Source organism: Ovis canadensis, chromosome 9, assembly GCF_042477335.2.
Source record: "Ovis canadensis isolate MfBH-ARS-UI-01 breed Bighorn chromosome 9, ARS-UI_OviCan_v2, whole genome shotgun sequence".
NCBI classification, from domain to species: domain Eukaryota; kingdom Metazoa; phylum Chordata; class Mammalia; order Artiodactyla; family Bovidae; genus Ovis; species Ovis canadensis.
The window spans coordinates 35,571,485-35,590,000 of record NC_091253.1 but is presented as its reverse complement, the minus strand read 5'-3'; the positions used below and the strand labels follow the sequence as shown (position 1 = coordinate 35,590,000).

Sequence of the window (18,516 nt, the reverse complement as noted above, 5' to 3'; positions counted from 1 at the left end):
GAAAACTGAGATGGTCCAGAAAGACATGCCGCGAAAGTAAAGTGTTCACTGCAGGTTCCACTTCTCCAGGTAACAAATCTTCCTCCCGGGAGGCAGCCCCTCTCAGAAGATTCTCGTCTGTCATTCTGGAGATGGTCTGTGCACACACAAGCAGGATCCGAGTGTGTGTCGGACTTCTTTCTTGACTGGATGCGGCCGTGTCTTATAGCAGAGGCCCCGTGATCTGTGGTTCACTCCGCCCTCCCAAGGCCTCCACTCCTTGCTTGCTCCACTCCACTGCTTGTTAGCAGCTGTTTTCATCTTCTTTTCCACGCTCAAGGCCTATTTCCAGGCGTGTGTGGTGACTCAGGGACATTTGTGATGACACGGCTCTGGACCCCAGAGTGGCCCAGCCAGGCTGATGGAGAATGCCTTGGTTTCAGTAGGGCCTGGGATCTGCCCCGGTTTCCCCCCTGCAGACAGGAAGCAGGAAGCCTGGATGGCAATCCAGGACAGGATCCAGAAATGGTTCCCGCCACAGGTGGTCCTCTGGGGAACCCACTTCTCCCCCTTAAAGGGCACTTTGTCTTGACTCAGGTCACCGAGCGCAGAACCACACACCTGAGAGGTGGCTGAGGCCCTTGTTTCTCGAATGTGAGCACACATAAACTTCTAGGAGCCCTTGTTAAATGCAGATGCCGTGTCACTGAAGCCAAGTGGAGCTGATAATTCTGTACCAGTGATGAACTCCCAGGTGATGGTGATGCTACTGGACCATGGCTGACCCATTCTGAGTAGCAAGGAAACACCCGATGCTCCTTCTTGCCTTTCTCCTCGACACACACTCCCCATCTATGGAGTGCTAGGTCACTTACACATGGATTCCGGCTCCATCGCCCGTCAGCAGTTTAATGTACATTGACAACAGTCTGTCTTCCTCACCATCCAGTGAGGTGCACCAGCATAATCCTTTTTTTCTTTTTTCAGACTTTTTAGATGAGAAAACTGCTCCTTAGAGATGTTAAACAACTTGGCAGAGGTCACACAGCTAGTACGTGGCAAAGACAAAAGTTCAAGGGTGAAGGTCATTCCCAGTCACTGCAGTCCCCCATGAGCCCATAGATGAATGTGGTCCCCCTAGAATGGGACAGTCTGCAGTTAATGAACAGGTTCGGATAGTGAGTGTCAGATTCTTTTCTCTCCCCTTCTTTATCTCCGAGATTTTGATTCTGGCTTCTTCTCTCCAGGAGACTAGCAGACACTTCACATGGTGGGTGGTCCCCACAGTAACACTGACCCAGAGAGAAGTGAATCCTTTTGCCTGGTGGCTAGAAGACACATGAAACTGGAGAAAGGAACCTAGAATATTACCGCATTTAACTCACGTCAGAGAGCACACCTTCCCTTTCGTCCTCTCTTCCGAAACACCTGAGAGCTTTTACTGGCCGTGTGGTCATTGCTGTGCATGCGTGCTTACTTGCTCAGCTGTGTCTGACTCTGCGACCCCGTGGACTGTAGCCCACCAAGCTCAGTCCATGGGATTCTCCAGGCAGAAATACTGGAGTGAATTGCCATCTCCTTCTCCAGGGGATCTTCCCGACCCAGGGATGGAACCCCTGTCTCCTGCACTGGCAGGTGGATTCTTTATCATCTGAACCACTTGGGGAGCCCATGGTCACTGCTGAACTATCCTCCTTTAGTGTGGTTTTGACAGAATAGTTGGTCTGGAAATTTTCTTTCCAATTAAATTTCCTTGTTGAACCACCTTGGTTTTGAAAGGATAAGGATGACTAGTTATATAGCAGTTGCTACAGGAGATATTTGCACTCAATTTCAGCTCTTAGGTGATTCAGATCAAATGCTTTCTCTTTTCCTCCCTGGAGCTATGTGCGACCATCTTCCTCTCACACAGCAGGCTTCTCATGAGTTATTTTTGGAGTTTCAAATAAAAACAGCAATTCTGGCGAATGGGAACGTGAAGCGATGCTCTAGCTGAGCAGAGTAAACCATATGTACTGATAAAGGCAGCCAAAGACTCAGTGCCTGTAAAAGGCTTCCAAGCCATCTTCCTCCATGAAGGTTAAATTAGGGGTAACTGCAAACTATCCTTGGTACTGTCTTAGTCCTTTGTGAATTCATTTGAGGGACTCCCCCAGTGATCCAATGATTAAGACTCTGCCTTCCAGGGCAGCGGATGAAGGTTTGGTCCCTGGTTAGGGACTAAGATCCCACATCCCATGGGGTGTGGCCAAAAAGTGAAAAAGACAGCTGAGATTCCTTTAAAATTACCAAAACTTGGTCCATTTGCAACGTATTGTCCTGATTGTTTAGCTTTAAGATGGCAGGTCTTGGCAAAATTCACTTGAGGCCTTCGCTTCAGCCGCTGGATCTGCCTTGAAACATGGAAATCACTTTATTTTCCCACTCTGCTCTGTCTCCTTCCTTCACCAGAGCACATAGAACATCCCTGAACATGTAAACCAAGCAGGCAGACCTCCTCCTTCACCCGTTACAGCAGAAGCGCCTCGTGGGCAGGGGGCTGTGCTTTCCATTTTGCTCTGTTCCGGGCGCAGAGTTGCTGTTCAGGGAACTGAGTGAACAGATGATGTGCTGATTCGCTTCAGTTGCTTCTGACTCTTTGACGCTATGGACTGTAGCCTGCCAGGCTCCTCTAGCCATGGGATTCTCCAAGCAAGAATACTGGAGATGCCATGCCCTCCTCCAGGGGATCTTCCCAACCCAGGGATGGAACCCAGGTCTCCTGCAGCTGCTGCATTGGCAGGCAGATTCTTTACTGCTGAGCCACTGGGGAAGCGTGAACAGATGATAGATGAATGAATACTATTCTATTTCCATTTCTCTCTCTCTCTCTTTTGTTTTTTTCCCAAATCAATCACTTATTACATAAATAGTAACTGAATGTGTTTTAGCTTGGGAAGAAAAGGCTGTCCAGATAAGGCTAATGTTTTTTCTTGATCACAGCCCCCCAATTCTTGTTTCTGCGTCCTTTCTGCTTAGGTTATCAGTTTGGCACACATCCTTGCAGAGCTTTCCAGTACATTTACACATGCATGCACACACAGGCACACACACACACACACACAGAGTACTGTTTTTGATAAACAGATATTTTCCTCAGCTTGCTTTCTCCTACACAGCCATGTATCAGGGAGTGCTGTCCATGTCAGCTGCCTTATTCTTGGCACTTGCTCTGTAGTTTTATTACATTTGTGTGGATATAATACCTTTTATTTGGACTAAGAGAGTACACTCATTATCTGCTTTCATGCTCATTGCTGTTCAGGGTCCCTTCTCCTGTACATATTGACAGACTAACCATGTTCACTCCTGTCTCTTGGTAGCTACAATACATTTCAAGAGAATCAGCCACCTGCCTCCGAGATTATGCCGGACCTTTGGACGGAATCACGTGAGATGCTAAGGACTGCCAGAGGAAACTGACCATCTGTGTCCGTAGAAGCTGGGCAAGTGCATTTGGCTCCCAGAGTCCCACAGGACTGGATAGGGGGTGATGTTAGAGCCGGTGTCACCTCTGCCTGGAGCTGCTTGAGTTTCCATGGGCAGGTCATTTCCTCTCGCTGTACCTTACTTTTCTCGTCTGTATAATGGGCTCAGTGAGTGTCCTTCAGCTCTCAAAGTCTGAACAACAGGGTTTAGATAGTGCCACCAGATTGACATAAAGAACATATTAGCTTACATGCTGTTTTGTGTCAAAGTAGGAAAGGAGATATTTAAAACTATATTCAAATGTCTGTTTTAATTAACTAAATATATTTCATTATATTTTAATTTAAAGATATTATAAAATTTTAAAGTAGAGGTTTGTCCCAGAGCTCTTAAATGTCACAGTTTATGATTGTCCAGGAATGTATCGCCTTTGGGTCTTACTCTTCTTTCTTGTTACTTTATTTTCCCATTAAAATGTATGTATTTGTTTCCTTTGCTTTGTGTGGTCTTTTCACTCTAAACAAGGCAGGGTAGTGTTGGGGAAGGGGACCATGGACCCCTGAGTCCCACCTCCAGGTTTGTCTAAGTTACAGCTGTGTGTCCTTGGGCAAATCCCCCACCTTCTCCGAGTTTCCATCTGTTGATAGATGCGTCCAAGTTAACCAGGTATCCACTTGACAAAAAGTTGAAAATCACACCGACTTGTGAATGTTTCACCTGACATTTCTGAGCCCTATCACCTGCGGATAGATCATCTCGCGAACTGATGAGACATCCTAAGAGACCACCAAAACTCATGCAGTGGTCTCATTTCACATGAAAATTGTGCAGCTGCCCAGGCCTCTGGTGACACACACCGACTCTCAGTGGGTTCCCAGGGAGGCCCCGAGAAGCTTCTGAGCTGCCATGATTCATCGGTAGAGTTTCCCCCCTGACCCCCGAGGATAGGTTGATAGTGTATATTCCCCTACTTGGAGATGCCACAGCAGTCACAGGGGCTGAATCACCCTCGGGCACGCTTCCCTGGGGGTCCCAGTAAGGTTTCTCACGTGGGGCCAGAGGTCTGGCCTCTTGTGCTGGCATTACATGTCGGTCTGGAGAGAACGGGGCTTCTGCAGGTGAAAGGTCGGGTGAATGGGTGTGAAAGCTGCGTGGGAGCTGAGCCCACAAGGTCTCTGGGGGTTGGTTTTCCTGTTTCCAGCATGGTTTTGCACCCCTTCTGTGAGCTTCTGTTTCTGAACACCCCTTGGGCTAAGCGCTCCCTGATTGAGCAGGTCTGTGTGGGAGAGAGGCCAGTCTGAAGCTCTTCCCTGAAAGCCCCTGGGCTCGGTGACTTCACCTGTATACCTTTGCTTCCTGCCCTGCTGGGTTTTCTCTGAGAAGGCTTCACTCAGGTGCTCAACCCTCACTACCTTCCTTCCCTTTTCCCTTTCTTAAATGGAAGAGCATGGACTTTATAGACTCTGAATTTGTCACCAAGCTTCCAACAGCCTACCATAAACATTTTCCACGTGAACCAAAATAAAAGGAAGAGCACAATGAATGGAAAGAACATCATTAACTTGGTACATAACTTAAAACCAGTTTAAAAAGAAGAAGAAGGAAAGAATAATGGATTATTTCCATTTACCAAAGCACACTGCAAATTTTTCAACAGCTGCCCGCCACGCCGTATTCCTGAACTGCCTCCACACCCCGCCACCCTGTTTTGATGAAATAGGAGTGAATCTACTTTGTTGCAGAGAAACTCAGAGCAAGTTATAGTGTCTCTCCCTAATTTGATCCTCCTTTAACCTATCGATAGTGTTGTAAATTCACAGCCTGGAAACTTGAAGACATGAGTCAGCCTGACATATGATTCACATATCCTCGATCTGAAATGCTTGATGTTGTGTGGGGCCTGGGTGGGAGGTAGAACCAGAAATGAATTTCCTGACCCTGAAATTCAGCTTCGGTGAAGTCGCATGGGGGTGTTGTGGGGGGCAGTTATTATCTTGTGGTTTGTGGGGATTCTTCCTGCCTTCCAGGATCTGCAATGCGTTGGACAGAGGGGGAAACTCAAGGTGACCACATGCCCAGGACTGCTAGAAGAGTTCCAGTTTATGCCTCCTTGTCCCACTTTTTTTTTTGCCCAGATAACCTATTTTTCTACTCCCCAGAATATAGGATTCTGGGGAGACTAGTTTAGGAGTTCTCAAAGGTCAGAGGTTTCATTTTATTCATAAGTACATCCCCAGTAAATAAAGGCTTGCTGAGGTGGGTGAGTGAGTAAATTCTTCACCGCCTCTCTTGGTCTCTGAATTTCTGTTTCCCATCTTTGTATGCCTAGGGTAACTACTGATTCTTGTTCTCAATAGCATCTTTTGACTAAGCCTGAGCTTCAGATGGCAATTGATTTGGTTCCATGTACACAACCTGCCCATGCAGCTCTGTGACTTTCAGTGAGTTATCCAGATGAGTTACAGTATATCAGAGTACCAAGAACAGCGGCTTCCAGAGACAGTAAACTCCTAAGAAATGGCAGTGGAGGTGGAGATGGTGCTATTGTTACTAGGTGTCTGGCATTGCCACCTGTTTTTGTCATATCTTTTCCTAGTTAGAAGATTTATAGACCTTTTTGTTAAAGAAAATAATCTCATATGAAATTGGGCAAAGACTAAAAAAGCTAACTGTACCATCATGACCTTTGGTAGCACAGTAGCAATTATCATTATCAATGTACTAGGAGCCGTCGGTGGTGTTTTACGCCAAGTTTTTCCGTAGTGGTTATCTTTAGGAGCATTCTTTTTTTTTTTTTTTCCCACTTGCCCTTTTATGCAAGCATTGTTCATGTTATTTCAGAATCTTTTCTGCTACGACTTTCTAATTTGCTTTCGTCCCCGTGGTTAGTGGTAACTACAGATTGCTTCCATTTTCCCTTCTGTGAGTGAAGTTTCCCTTCTGCTATGCCCTACATTTCAAGAGACTCTCAGAAGTTAAATTGCTGAATCAAAAGATACAAATGTTGTCAAAATCTATCTTTATCTATATTAAAAAAAAATAGACTGTTAGAAAGAAATTTTAGGTTTACAGGAATCTACAGAGAGCTCCCATTTACTAGTCCCCCGGCAATTCCGCATATTCTTAACATGTTGTATTAGTGTGGCACACTCGTTGTAATTTATGAACCAATATTGATATATGATGATGGTCTAAAGACTACGGCTTACATATAGGGTTCACTCTTTATATTGCATAGTTCTGAGTTTTTGACAAATGCATAATTTTATGTATCCGCCATTACAGTTTCACATAGAATATTTTCACTCCTCTAAAAAGGCCCTGTACCTCACTTATTAATCTCTCTCCCTATCCTCCCAAACCCATGGCTACCACTGATCTTTTAGTTTCTTCGTAGTTTTGCTTTATCCAGAACATCACGTAGTTAGAATTATATGGCATGCAGCCTCTTTTGACTTCCTTCACTTAGTAATATGTGTTTAAAACTCCTTCGTGTCTTTTCATGGCTTGATAGCTCTTTTTTTTTTTTCAGTATGGAATAATTCCTATTGTCTGGCTGTAGCGTAGTTTAATTATCAGTTCACCTACTGAAGGACATCTTTGTTGTTTCCGAGTTTGGGCAATTTTAAATGAAGCTAGTATAAACATTCATGTGCAAGTTTTTGAGTGGACATAAATTTTTAACTCATTTGGGTAAATCTCATGAAGCAAGATTGCTGGATCACATGGTAAGACTATTTTTGCTTTGTAAGAAGTTGTCAAAGCTTTATATTTTGAACATTTATTAAGCAATTTTAGTTATAATACCACTAACATGGTTAATCGTCAAAATAACCTCTGGGTTGGAAGTTATTAGTTTCACCTTCTGATTAATATTATCAGGATTTATTACTGAAAAGAGTTTTGAAGGTCTTTAAACCTCTTAGCTTCCTGAGAGCAAAATCTGCCTCTGGTGTCACCTCCAAAGCCTCCATGGCATATTGCATGCAATAGGTGTTCAATTAATGTTCCTTACACATCAAAAAACCATCTCACTGCACAAATAAGAACATGGAGATCCAAAAAAGGAAAGCAAAGTGCTTCTGGCCAAACATCATTTTACTCACAGCAGAAACTATGCTAAGAGTTAACTCATGCTTTGTCAATTTTTGGACCAACATTTTGAGTGACCAGACTCTGGATCATTTTGTGTGATAAGTTGCTTCAGTCATGTCCAACTCTTTGCAACACTATGGACTGTAGCCCACCAGGTTCTTCTGTCCATGGGATTCTGCAGACAAGAGTACTGGAGTGGGTTGCCATGCCCTCCTCCAGGGGATCTTCTTGACCCAGGGATCAAACTTGCATCCCTAAAATCTCCTGCATTGGCAGGCAGGTTCTTTACCACCTGGGAAGCCCCTCTGGGTCACTAAATTCAAGCAAATCAAGCTTCAGGACTCAGACATCCATACTTACTGTTGTAATAAACACCCTCTCCTCACTTTCAATCCCACCCACTGACATGTCTCCCAGAGAGGCCTGAAGTGATGTGTTCAAGGGGATAGAGTACTTGGTGGCTACAAAGTCTCATAGCAAGCAAAGGCAGCAACACCAGCGGCAACAATCAAAGAAGTCAGGAATTCTTGATTGCTCAAGTGTTTTCAGGCTGTTTACATGTATTATTTCATTTCAGCGTCACAGCTACTGTCTGGTTAGGCACAATTAAATTAGTGACAATTTATTGAAATGCTGTAGCCCATGGGGTCACAAAGAGTCAGACTAAGTGACCAAACTGAACTGAACTATTGAAATGTGATTAATAAACCACTACAGTGGGTTGCCATGCCCTCCTCCGGGAGATCTTCCCAACCCAAGGATCAAACCCACATCTCCTGAAACTCCTGCATTGCAGGTGGATTCTTTCTGCTGAGCCACTGGGGAGTTCCCTAACAAACAACAATTTAGAGGTAAGAAGATTGAAGAAGATTGTCCATTCAGTCTTGAGTCCACTCAGCTGCAACTTAAGAACATGAGATGTAGAGTCAAATGGACCTGGATTAGTATTCTGGGGCTAATCATTTTGCCAGCCATGTGCCCTTGACCTTGTGATTTCTAACTGCAATGAATCTCCATCTGTAAAATGCAAATATTAATAATTACCTGTGGCAAATGCTTTCTGCTTTCTCCTCAGTAACCATTGCCTCTGCACTGCACAGAAACTTTATATGCTCAGGTCTCCTCAGAAGGAGGCCCCAGATCTCAAGAAAGAAAAGCCCCAATCCCAGCTTCATGAGATGAATCAAGATTGGTTTAAACCAGATATATATGGTAATGGCAGGTATGTTATCTAGTTTTGTTAGGGGAAGCATACTAGGGAGATGAACCACACACCCCACCACCACTAGGAGGGGTCATTCTTGTCTTTTTTTCTGAGTGGATCTTGGACATAATACCTGGAGGTGCAGCAGCCATCTTGCAACCATGAGGTGACAAGCCAACAGGCAGAAACGGGGGAGCAGAAAAGAAAGAGTCTGGATCTTTTATTGCCTTGTTAAATAGTTCCACCAGGCTAAGACAGCAGACTACCTTCAGACTTATTAAAATGATTCTTACTGGTTTATGCCACTCTAAGGGCTCAGACAGTGAAGAATCCTCCTGCAATGCAGGAGACCTGGGTTCAATCCCTGGGTCAAGAAGATCCCCTGGAGAAAGGAATGGCTACCCATCCCAGTACTCTTGCCTGCAGAATCACAGGAACAGAGGAGCCTGGCAAGCTACAGTCAAGGGGGTTGCAAAGAGTTAGACATAACTGAGCAACTAAGCACACGTGCGCACGCACACACACACACACACACACACACACACACACGTCACTCTAAGCATAGTTGTCTTTTATTTGCAGCTGAAAACATTTCTAATGGATGTATAGACTTCCACCAGAGCACAGGGTTAGGGAGTTTCATGTGGTGCTCAAAAACCCAAATACCAGAGCCAGAGTTTCTGAGTCTTGATCTAAGCTCTGCCACTAACAAGCTGCATGACCCAGCAAGTCCCCCAGCTTCTCTGTGAGTTGCTGTTCTTGTCTATAAAATCCTCACTAACAGTGTGTTGAGTTTTGTATGAAGGACAATACCGGTGCGTGCCTTGTACTGTTATTAGGAGCATTAAATGACTAAATGTTTTATAAAATGGTTAGAACATTGCCTGACACATAGTAAGTGGCTATACACGTTTGTCAAGAAAAACTGAGAGAAAAATTAGCCATTATCAAAGTCTTGATCTGACCATCAGACCTCTAGTGGTATTTAAGCAGAATATTGACCATGTTGCCACTGAAACTCAAGGAGCATGAAAATGCCCCTAAATTTACTATCAAACCAGCAATAGTAATGGTTTCTTTTTGACAGAAAATGTTCCTCAGAGAACACTGACTTGTAAAAAAGGAGGGGCTGTGACTACCAAGTCGTGTCATGAAGTGGAAGACCGAAATACCCAGACTCACCCATGCAAATGGGTGTGGGTCTCCCTTGGCGGCCCTTTTAGAAGACTCTAGACATTTTTGAACTTGTTTTTGAAAGGGTCTTTCCAGCCTGTGGCTTATTCTTTTGCATCTCCTCGCATCTTTCGTGCCAGTGCTTGGGAGGGTGAGGATGTGGAGGGAGGGGTGATGCCAGTGGTCCAGGCCCTTCTGTGCCAGGAGGGACGAGCCCCCTGGCCAGATGGAAGGGGGCAGGTTTCACCTGGATCTTTCCCACTTTCTACGACTCACATAGTGACCCTCCGTAGAGATCAGATTTGAATTTGGGCAATGACTAAGTGCTTTTGGAAACCTACCTTGTTCGTGAGGGTTAAGAATCAATCGGGAGGTGTGTCCATTATCAAATCCTGTGGAATCTGCCTTCAGACTACATACTCATCCCAGGCCTCTACTTTCTACCGATGACAGTCCAGACCAAGCCACCACTACCTTCCGCTTGGATTCCTGCAGAAGCCTGTGTCCTACCTGGCCTTTCTGTTTCTACCCTACCTACCCGCCTTTTCCCTCAGCAGTCAGGGGGAATCTTTTAGAAGGGTAAAACAGATTTCCCTGGTGGTCCAATGGTTAAGACTTCACCTTCCAGCAGCCATGGTTTCTATCCCTAGTTCCCTGGAGGAACTAAGATCCCACATGGCACAGGCATGCAGGGAAAAAAAATAATAAAAGGGTAAACCAAATCGTGGCACTCATCTGCTCAAACTTTCCAATGAAATCCCATCTCATTTAGAATGAAATCCGAGGTTCTTAGTATGACTCACAGCACCCCCTCTGCCACTTTCCCCATTCCTGACCTTACTCTCCTCACTGGCCTTCTTGCCACGGGCCAAATATACCTGAGTGCAGGTTGGCCTCCGGGCCTTTGCACGTTATGGTTCCCTCCTCTGGGACTCTGTTCCTTGTATTTCCTGCCCAGCTCATTTCCTCATTTCATGCAGGTGTCTGCTCAGATGTCAACTCTCACAGAGGCCTTCTTTGACCATCCCCTGGAACTTACCTTCCTTCACTTCTCATTTTCTGTTATTAACCATAATTCTTAGGACTCACTGATAATATTACAGATTTGGTGACTTTTTATTTATTTATTTTTAATTAACTACTTATTTTTTGCCACACCAAGTGGCATGCGAAATCTTAATTCCATGAAGAGGGATCGAACCCAGCACCCCTGAAATGGAAGCACAAAATCTTAACCACTGGACCACTGGGGAAGTCCCTTGGTGACTTTTTACATCACCATCAGAATATCAGCCTTGAAAGGAAAGAGGCGTTGTTTTGTCCATTCAGGTGTCCACAGAACCCAGAACATTGTGTAACTGATGCTCAGTAAATACTAAGTTAGATGACATAATGTGTGTCTGGTTAGCGATAAACGGTGTCTGACAAAGTTTTAAGCCTGATATCTCTTGTGATCCTGCTAAGTTGGCCCTGATTCTACTTCCAGAAAACTCAGGACACATTCTGAACAACAAAAGCGACAACTGGACCAGTGTTTTAAAAAATCCAAGGAGAATGCTTTGAAAGTGAACATATAGGTGACTGAAAGCGTCCTCCTGCATTTGTTTTAAAGTCATCTACATCACATTTACTTCTTCCTTTGAACCTGGGTGCCAGAAACAGTCCCACACATGGTGTCTTTGCATCACTCAGACCAGGGTTCTCATCTGTGATGATTTAAAAACAAAACAACCCCATTCCTTGACATTCTCCCCATTGAAAGATGGGATTTATATCACTTTCTTGAGTCTCGGTGATTGTTTAAGCGGCGATGGCCATGCGGCGTCTTCAGGCTTCCTTAGACACTCAGTCTAGTCACAGAGACTGCCTTGCTGAGGAAGCTGCACGGCGGTGCTCTGGTCTGTGGTCTCAGCTGAGCTCCCAGCCAGCACCCCAGGGTTGGCTGATAGCCATGCAAGCTGTCATTTTGGATGTTTAGACCATCTGTACTTTCAAATGACCACAGCCTGATATCTTACTACAAGGGCATGAGAACCATCCAGCCTAGCCCTTCCCAGGTTCCCCATCAAAAAGGCATGAGTAACGTAAAGTGATTGTTGTTTTACAGGCCAAGTTTTGCAGTCATTTGCACTCAGCAGTAGGAACTAGAAGTCCACGCTCTTTCTCCCTCGTACAAAGCAGTCGTAAGACTTTCCTAAATATTCTGGGCATCAGATCTCATATGTAAGTGAGGAGTGACAATATGTTTATGTGGTGGTTGCTTAGAGGAAAAGCAAGGTTTGTTTAAAACCTCGCATGGTTCCCAGCACATACTTTGTTGCCTCAAACCTAAGATGCTATTAGTTATCCAACTCATGATTAATTTGTGTGCCAGAAGAGATGTGTGTGCATGCTCAGTTGTGTCTGACTCTTTGTGACCCTGTGGACTGTAGCCCACCAGGCTCCTCTGTCCATGGGATTTCCCAGGCAAGAACTCTGGAGTGGGTTACCATTTCCTTCTCCAGGGGATCTACCCAACCCAGGGACTGAATCTGCGTCTACTGCATTGGCAGGTGGATTTTTTTGCCACGCAACCACCAGGGAAGCCCAAATAGACTTCTAAGTGCCATTGACTGTAGGACACATACCATTTTTGGAGATGTTGAAATTTGAAAAGATGTATATACTAGGGTCTTTGATTTAAAGAGTGAATAACATAAACACCTAGTTAAGCCTGGACACAGATTGTTCACCACCCAGCCAAATTTGAGGTTTTGAGGACCAAGAGGAGATCTTAAAGCAAATGCACCTTGGTATGAAAGTCTCTAAGTAGCCATGCCATTCTATACACTATAAACAAAGATTAACGGAGACAACCTGCGGTCCAGGCAGAAAGTGCCTTCCTTGGGCAGCTGTCAGATGGTTACAATTCAGGTAACATTGCATCACATTTGTTTAGCAGAAGTGTATTTTGCAAGAGGGATGAAGTCAGATCCCCAAATCTGGCTGTGAGTAGGCAAGTTCTTTTCAGTGGAAACTCTTCTCTGGTAATGGTAATAGACCAAGCCCCATTTCTCTTTGATTTGGGAGTCTCTTATTTTTTAGGACTTGTTGTAGCTAGTTCTTAAGAGATGTCAGCCAAGGAGCAGAAGGGGTCTGAGCAGAAAGACAGAGGAGACTCAAGCCATGTCCACCAGAGCAGAAATGCAAAGAAGCCTCAGAGTGCTAGCAGGCACCGAGAGGGAGTCAGTACAACTGCCCAGAGTTAATGTGTTGGCCCTCATTTGAAAGGTGAGCCTCCTTCAGGACAAGAGAGGTTGAGTCTCTTGCTCAGCGTCATATAGCTCCATTATGTCCACTTAGTCCATCAGACACAGAGCCTGTGCTCTTACCCACAGTGTTGTGCTGGTCAGAATGTTTGCAGAGACATGGAAATGAATTCAAAGGAGACTCCAGGAAGCCCAGGTCTGTGGGCACAGCTGTCTTTACAGCCTTACCTAAACAGGGAATTCATTTTAACACCTACCTTGCCTTTGCCAATGTGAGTTTTCCACCTATGAGGCTTTTCTTGTCTCCTCCTCTTCCTATGAAAATCAAAGCATCTTTCAAGGCCCAGCTCTAACAGCGCAACTGAACCCTTGTTCCCACAGGGAGATTTCTGGCTGCCCTTGGATCCGAGTTCATTGTCCCTGGGACAAACTTGGCAGCCCTCCTGGTGTCGGCGGCTTCTACTAGACTGGAAGTTTCTTGAGGCTCTGGGATTAGCCTGAATTTGAATCCTACCTCTGTGATTTATGATGTGTGTCTTTGGGCATGTTTCTTAGCCTTCCTGGGCTTTAGTGTTGCTAAATCTTTGAAATGGGAATAGCCTGAGTATCCACTTTTCAGGACTGTCCTGAAAATGAACTGTGTTTCGTTAGGTCGCATGGTTAGGGGTTGTTATTGCTTGTTATTATATAGAGAAACTTGGAAAGTATCTTTATGGATCCACTCACTTAGTTCTCACAACCAGCCTAGCAGGTGCTTTTACCACCAGCCCCATTTTACAGATGAGGAAACTGGGGTGAAGTCATTTGCTCACAGCCTCACAGCTAGAATAAGACAGAACTTTATTCTTATCTTTTTAAACTCTCTCTCAATGGAATTCCACTGGAAATCTTCCATGGAATGAATTCTGAGGAGGTTTTATCATGTACCATCCTCAGCAGTTCAGTTCAGTTCAGTCGCTCGGTCATGACCAACTCTTTGAAACCCCATGGACTATAGCACGCCAGGCCTCCCTGTTCATCACCAGTTCCTGGAGCTTACTCAAACTCATGTCCATCCAGTCGGTGATGCCATCCAACCATCTCATCCTCTGTCGTCCCCTTCTCCTCCTGCCCTCAATCTTTCCCAGCATGAAGGTCTTTTCAAATGAGTCAGCTCTTTGCATCAGGTGGCCGAAGGGAGTTTCAGCTTCAGCATCAGTCTTTCTAATGAATATTCAGGACTGATCTCCTTTAGGATGGACTGGGTGGATCTCCTTGCAGTCCAAGGGACTCTCAAGAGTCTTCTCCAACATCACAGTTCAAAAGGATCAATTCTTCTGCGCTCAGCCTTCTTTGCAGTGCAACTCTCACATCCATACATGACCACTGGAAAAACCGTAGCTTTGACTAGATGGACTTTTGTTGTCAAAGTAATGTCTCAGCTTTTTAATATGCTGTCTAGGTTGGTCATAACTTTTCTTCCAAGGAGCAAGCATCTTTTAATTTCATGGCTGCAGTCACCATCTACAGTGATTTTGGAACCCCCAAAATAAAGTCTGTCACTGCTTACACTGTTCCCCATCTATTTGCTGTGAATGATGGGACCAGATGCCATGATCTTAGTTTTCTGAATGTTGAGTTTTAAGCCAACTTTTTCACTCTCCTCTTTCACTTTTATCAAGAGGCTCTTTAGTTCTTCACTCTTTGCCATAAGACTTGTATCATCTGTGTATCTGAGGTTATTGATATTTCTCCTGGCAATCTTTATTCCAGCTTGTACTTCATCCAGCCCAGAGTTTCTCATGACATACTCTGCATATAAATTAAATAAGCAGGGTGACAATATACAGCCTTGATGTACTCCTTTCCTGATTTGGGACCAGTCTGTTGTCCCATGTCCAATTCTAACTGTTGCTTCTTGACCTGCATACAGATTTCTCAGACCTGCATACTTCTTCCTGCATATGTCTCTTGACATGCATACTTCCTCAATAAATGTTAATTAAACTCCCTCAACAAAATGAATTAGATTCTATTTGGCAGAGAACATTCTGAGTAAATGGAGTAAAAGCCATTGCCAAGTCAAGCTCTTGCCTCACACTTGGGTAGCCCCATGAGAAGCTTGGGGTCCTTAAGAGAGGAGAGTGGGGAGGGACCCCATTTTGGCAGCATAGAGGTATCCTGTCTCATTGTGGACCTGGTGAAAGTCAAGGGGCTCAGAGGGGGCCCCAAATAAGCACAGTGCCCCAGCTCACTGCACAGATGGGGCAGCGAGTGTCGTGATGGGGTGCAGCTGTGTCCTTGGCTGGCAGTCGATCTTCACTGTAGCAGCCACAGAAGGATCATAGCCATGATGGAGAAAGACACTGGGGCGGAAATGCTTGAGGACCTACTCTGGGTCCAGCACTAAGAGAGTTCTCCTAAACAATTGGGGATTTTCTTCATATCTACTCTTGCTAACTTTTATTTTTTCCCCATTGTCCTCAGAGATTTTCTGTATGATTTTAGCCCTTTGAAATGTATCGAAACTTATTTTGTGGCTCATCATATGGTTGGCCTTAAGGAATGTTGCCTGTGCACTGGAAGGCATACCCTCCAGGTTTGGGGGGGTGTTCCCTGGATGGCAGGGAACATCCTGTGTTCTCTGCTCTTGTGCAAGGCCCGGTTGGCTGACTGATGGACAAATGTCATCACACTGCGTGCTGCTCAGGGGAGAGGAATGAGGGACTGACTGTCCGTGTGGGTGAGAGGACACGGCCAGCCCCTGACCCCAGGAGGCAGACCTTATGCCAACTTGTCATCCACATAGCCCAAATGAGAAGAAAAGGCCACGATTCTAAACAGACCTCTGAGGCCAAGAGAAAACATCTTAGGGATTTGCTGGAGGGAAGGGAAATATCCCCATGGACTCGAGGAGAGCTCGCTCTTCTGCCTGCTCTCTTGCGCATTCAGCAAACACTTATCAGAGACTTGCTCTTCCTAGTTGTCGTGCAGTGATGCCTAGCAGGGCAAGGGGCATCATGGGAAAAGGCTGTACATATTGGAATAGAGTCATTCTTGCTTTGTTTGTCTCTCCTCTTGGTTATGCACATCCACAGGAAAGCAGGAGGGTTTCCATCAGGAAGCTGAAAGGTGGGGCAACATACTGCTATGTGGAAACCTATTAGAAACCTTCAGGGAAGTATTTCTTGAAGCGCAAGGGACTCATGCTTTCCTAAGTTCTGGTCCTTCCAGGTTCAGAGAGTTTTGGAATTTTTTTTTTTGTGCCTTGGACCCTTTTGGGAGAAGACAATGGCATCCCACTCCAGTACTCTTGCCTGGAAAATCCCATGGATGGAGGAGCCTGGTAGGCTGCAGTCCATGGGGTCGCTAAGAGTCGGACATGACTGAGCGATTTCATTTTCACTTTTCACTTTTCACTTTCATGCATTGAAGAAGGAAATGGCAACCCACTCCAGTGTTCTTGCCTGGAGAATCCCAGGGACGGGGGAACCTGGTGGGCTGCCGTCTATGGGGTTGCACAGAGTCAGACACGGCTGAAGTGACTTAGCAGCAGCAACAGCAGGACCCTTTTGACTTTTCAGAATAATGCTTTCAAAATGCATATTAAAATGCATATTATAGAACACTCAGGATTACAAAAGAAAGCAATTATGTTGAAACACAGTTCTATGCATGGACCTCCCTGTACCTCCCTGGGAGAGGGAGCCCAGCATTTAGGAAAGGGTGGAAAGATTCTTGGTTGATAGGGAAACATAGTGTCTCCCCAGGTTGGTAATTCTATGCTTATGGAACTGATTACCTCTGAGGCAGGCAGGATGGGAGGTTTTGCTTTCAAATAGTTTTGGGGAATACTACAGTGGGTAGCTGTTCCCTTCTCCAGGGGCTCTTCCCAAATCAGGGATCAAACCCCGGTCTCCTGCATTCCAGGCAGAGCCACCAGGGATGTCCAAGAATACTGGAGTGGGTGGACTATCCCTTCTCTAGTGGATCTTCCTGACCCGGGAATTGAACCGGGGTTTCTTGCATTGCAGGTAAATTCTTTACTGACTGAGCTATCAGGGAAGGCTTACAGAAGACTGTCTTCACCTGCCTTTGGTGAGTTCAAGGTTTCTATTTCTTTGCACTCCAGACTGAGTGTCTTAACTTCTAGAAATAAGCCAGATTGCCTCAGCTGAATTTTCTACCTTTTACGTTTCCTTGGTTGTTCCCTGAATGGAGGGAGGGTAATGAACTGTCAAGAGGATGAATGGGTGGGGTTAAAGGCTCACTGTGCTGGGACGGAGGAAGACCTGGGGTTGGGTGATCAGAGAACATGTTTTTGGGGTAGCCTTTGGGGTCACCTGATGCAACTCTAGCTGGGCGTTCACTAAAAAGAGAGTGTAGCCCAGGAGAGTGGAGTGACTCTTTATTATTTACTTTATTTTATTTTTTGGGGGGGGGTGATTCCTGATGGGAGCTGAAGAGAAGCCTGAGGTTCAGAGAAGACCTATGCTGTACTCTGGTAGGTGGTAGAGGCTGTATGCCTCATGAGAACCAGATGCCAGTTAGGAAGGAACTATTGGCAGCCACTTTGCTTATATCCCTCATTCTCACCACTGCCCTAGAGCCTAGGAATCTGCATTTTATCCATTAATTAATGGACGCTGAGCATAGTTAATCCAAGGTCACCCATCTCCAGCGAGAAGCGGTAGAGCTAAGATCAGATTCCACACATTCCCAGAATCTGAGATCTTTGTTTCCATGACCCCATGCCCAGCTGCCCCTCTTTAGCACAGAGGCCATGGGTGTACCTCCTGGGATCAGGTTCCCTGGGGACACATTCCAGCTCCACTGTGGAACAGCTCAAGGATCCATGGCAAATTCTTGACCCTCATCTGTGAAATGGGATGATTTTAGTACTTTCTTTATGGACTTTTCTTTTTATACTCTTATTTATTTATTTTTTGCCATGCTGAGCTGCATATGGGATTTCAATTCCCTGACCAAGGATTGAACCCCTGCCCCCCTGCTGTAGAGGCACAGAGTCCTAACCACTAGACTGCCAGGGAAGTCCCAAGAACTCCTCTTGATGATTTAAGAGATAGTGCATGTACAGCTTCTGAGACCTCCCAAGTCTGTCATGCACGTGATCCATAAATGCTGGTGTGTGATTATTATCAGGCCAGCAGGACAGGGAGGCTGCTAGCGGGCCCCTGGTGTGTGATTAGTCCTCTGTTTACTCCTCTGACTGTCCTAACTGGCAGGTGTTTGTGAGCTTGTTTTTCTGGTACGAAGGTTGCCCTGGTGTTCTGGAGTGACCCGGCAGGGCTGAGATGATTATACAACTCTACGTGCCAGGCCAAGTTCAGCACTCGCCTTGGCAGCCTG

The 18,516-nt window shown here is 45.4% G+C and overlaps 1 long non-coding RNA gene across 8 annotated transcripts in view; it reads left to right on the top strand.

The window, feature by feature from the left end:
- The window catches only part of LOC138446182 (uncharacterized), a 304,831-nt gene that overhangs the window by 218,411 nt on the left and 67,904 nt on the right, over nucleotides 1-18,516 (top strand). The window contains exon 5 of one of the 8 annotated variants that reach the window (XR_011259216.1): nucleotides 17,181-17,244. The exons of 6 other annotated variants lie outside the window; for them this stretch is intronic. This is a non-coding gene — a long non-coding RNA (uncharacterized lncRNA). Of the gene's footprint in view, nucleotides 1-3,341; nucleotides 3,942-17,180; nucleotides 17,245-18,516 lie in introns of those variants that run through there. One more of the 8 variants, XR_011259213.1, reaches the window with a different exon arrangement.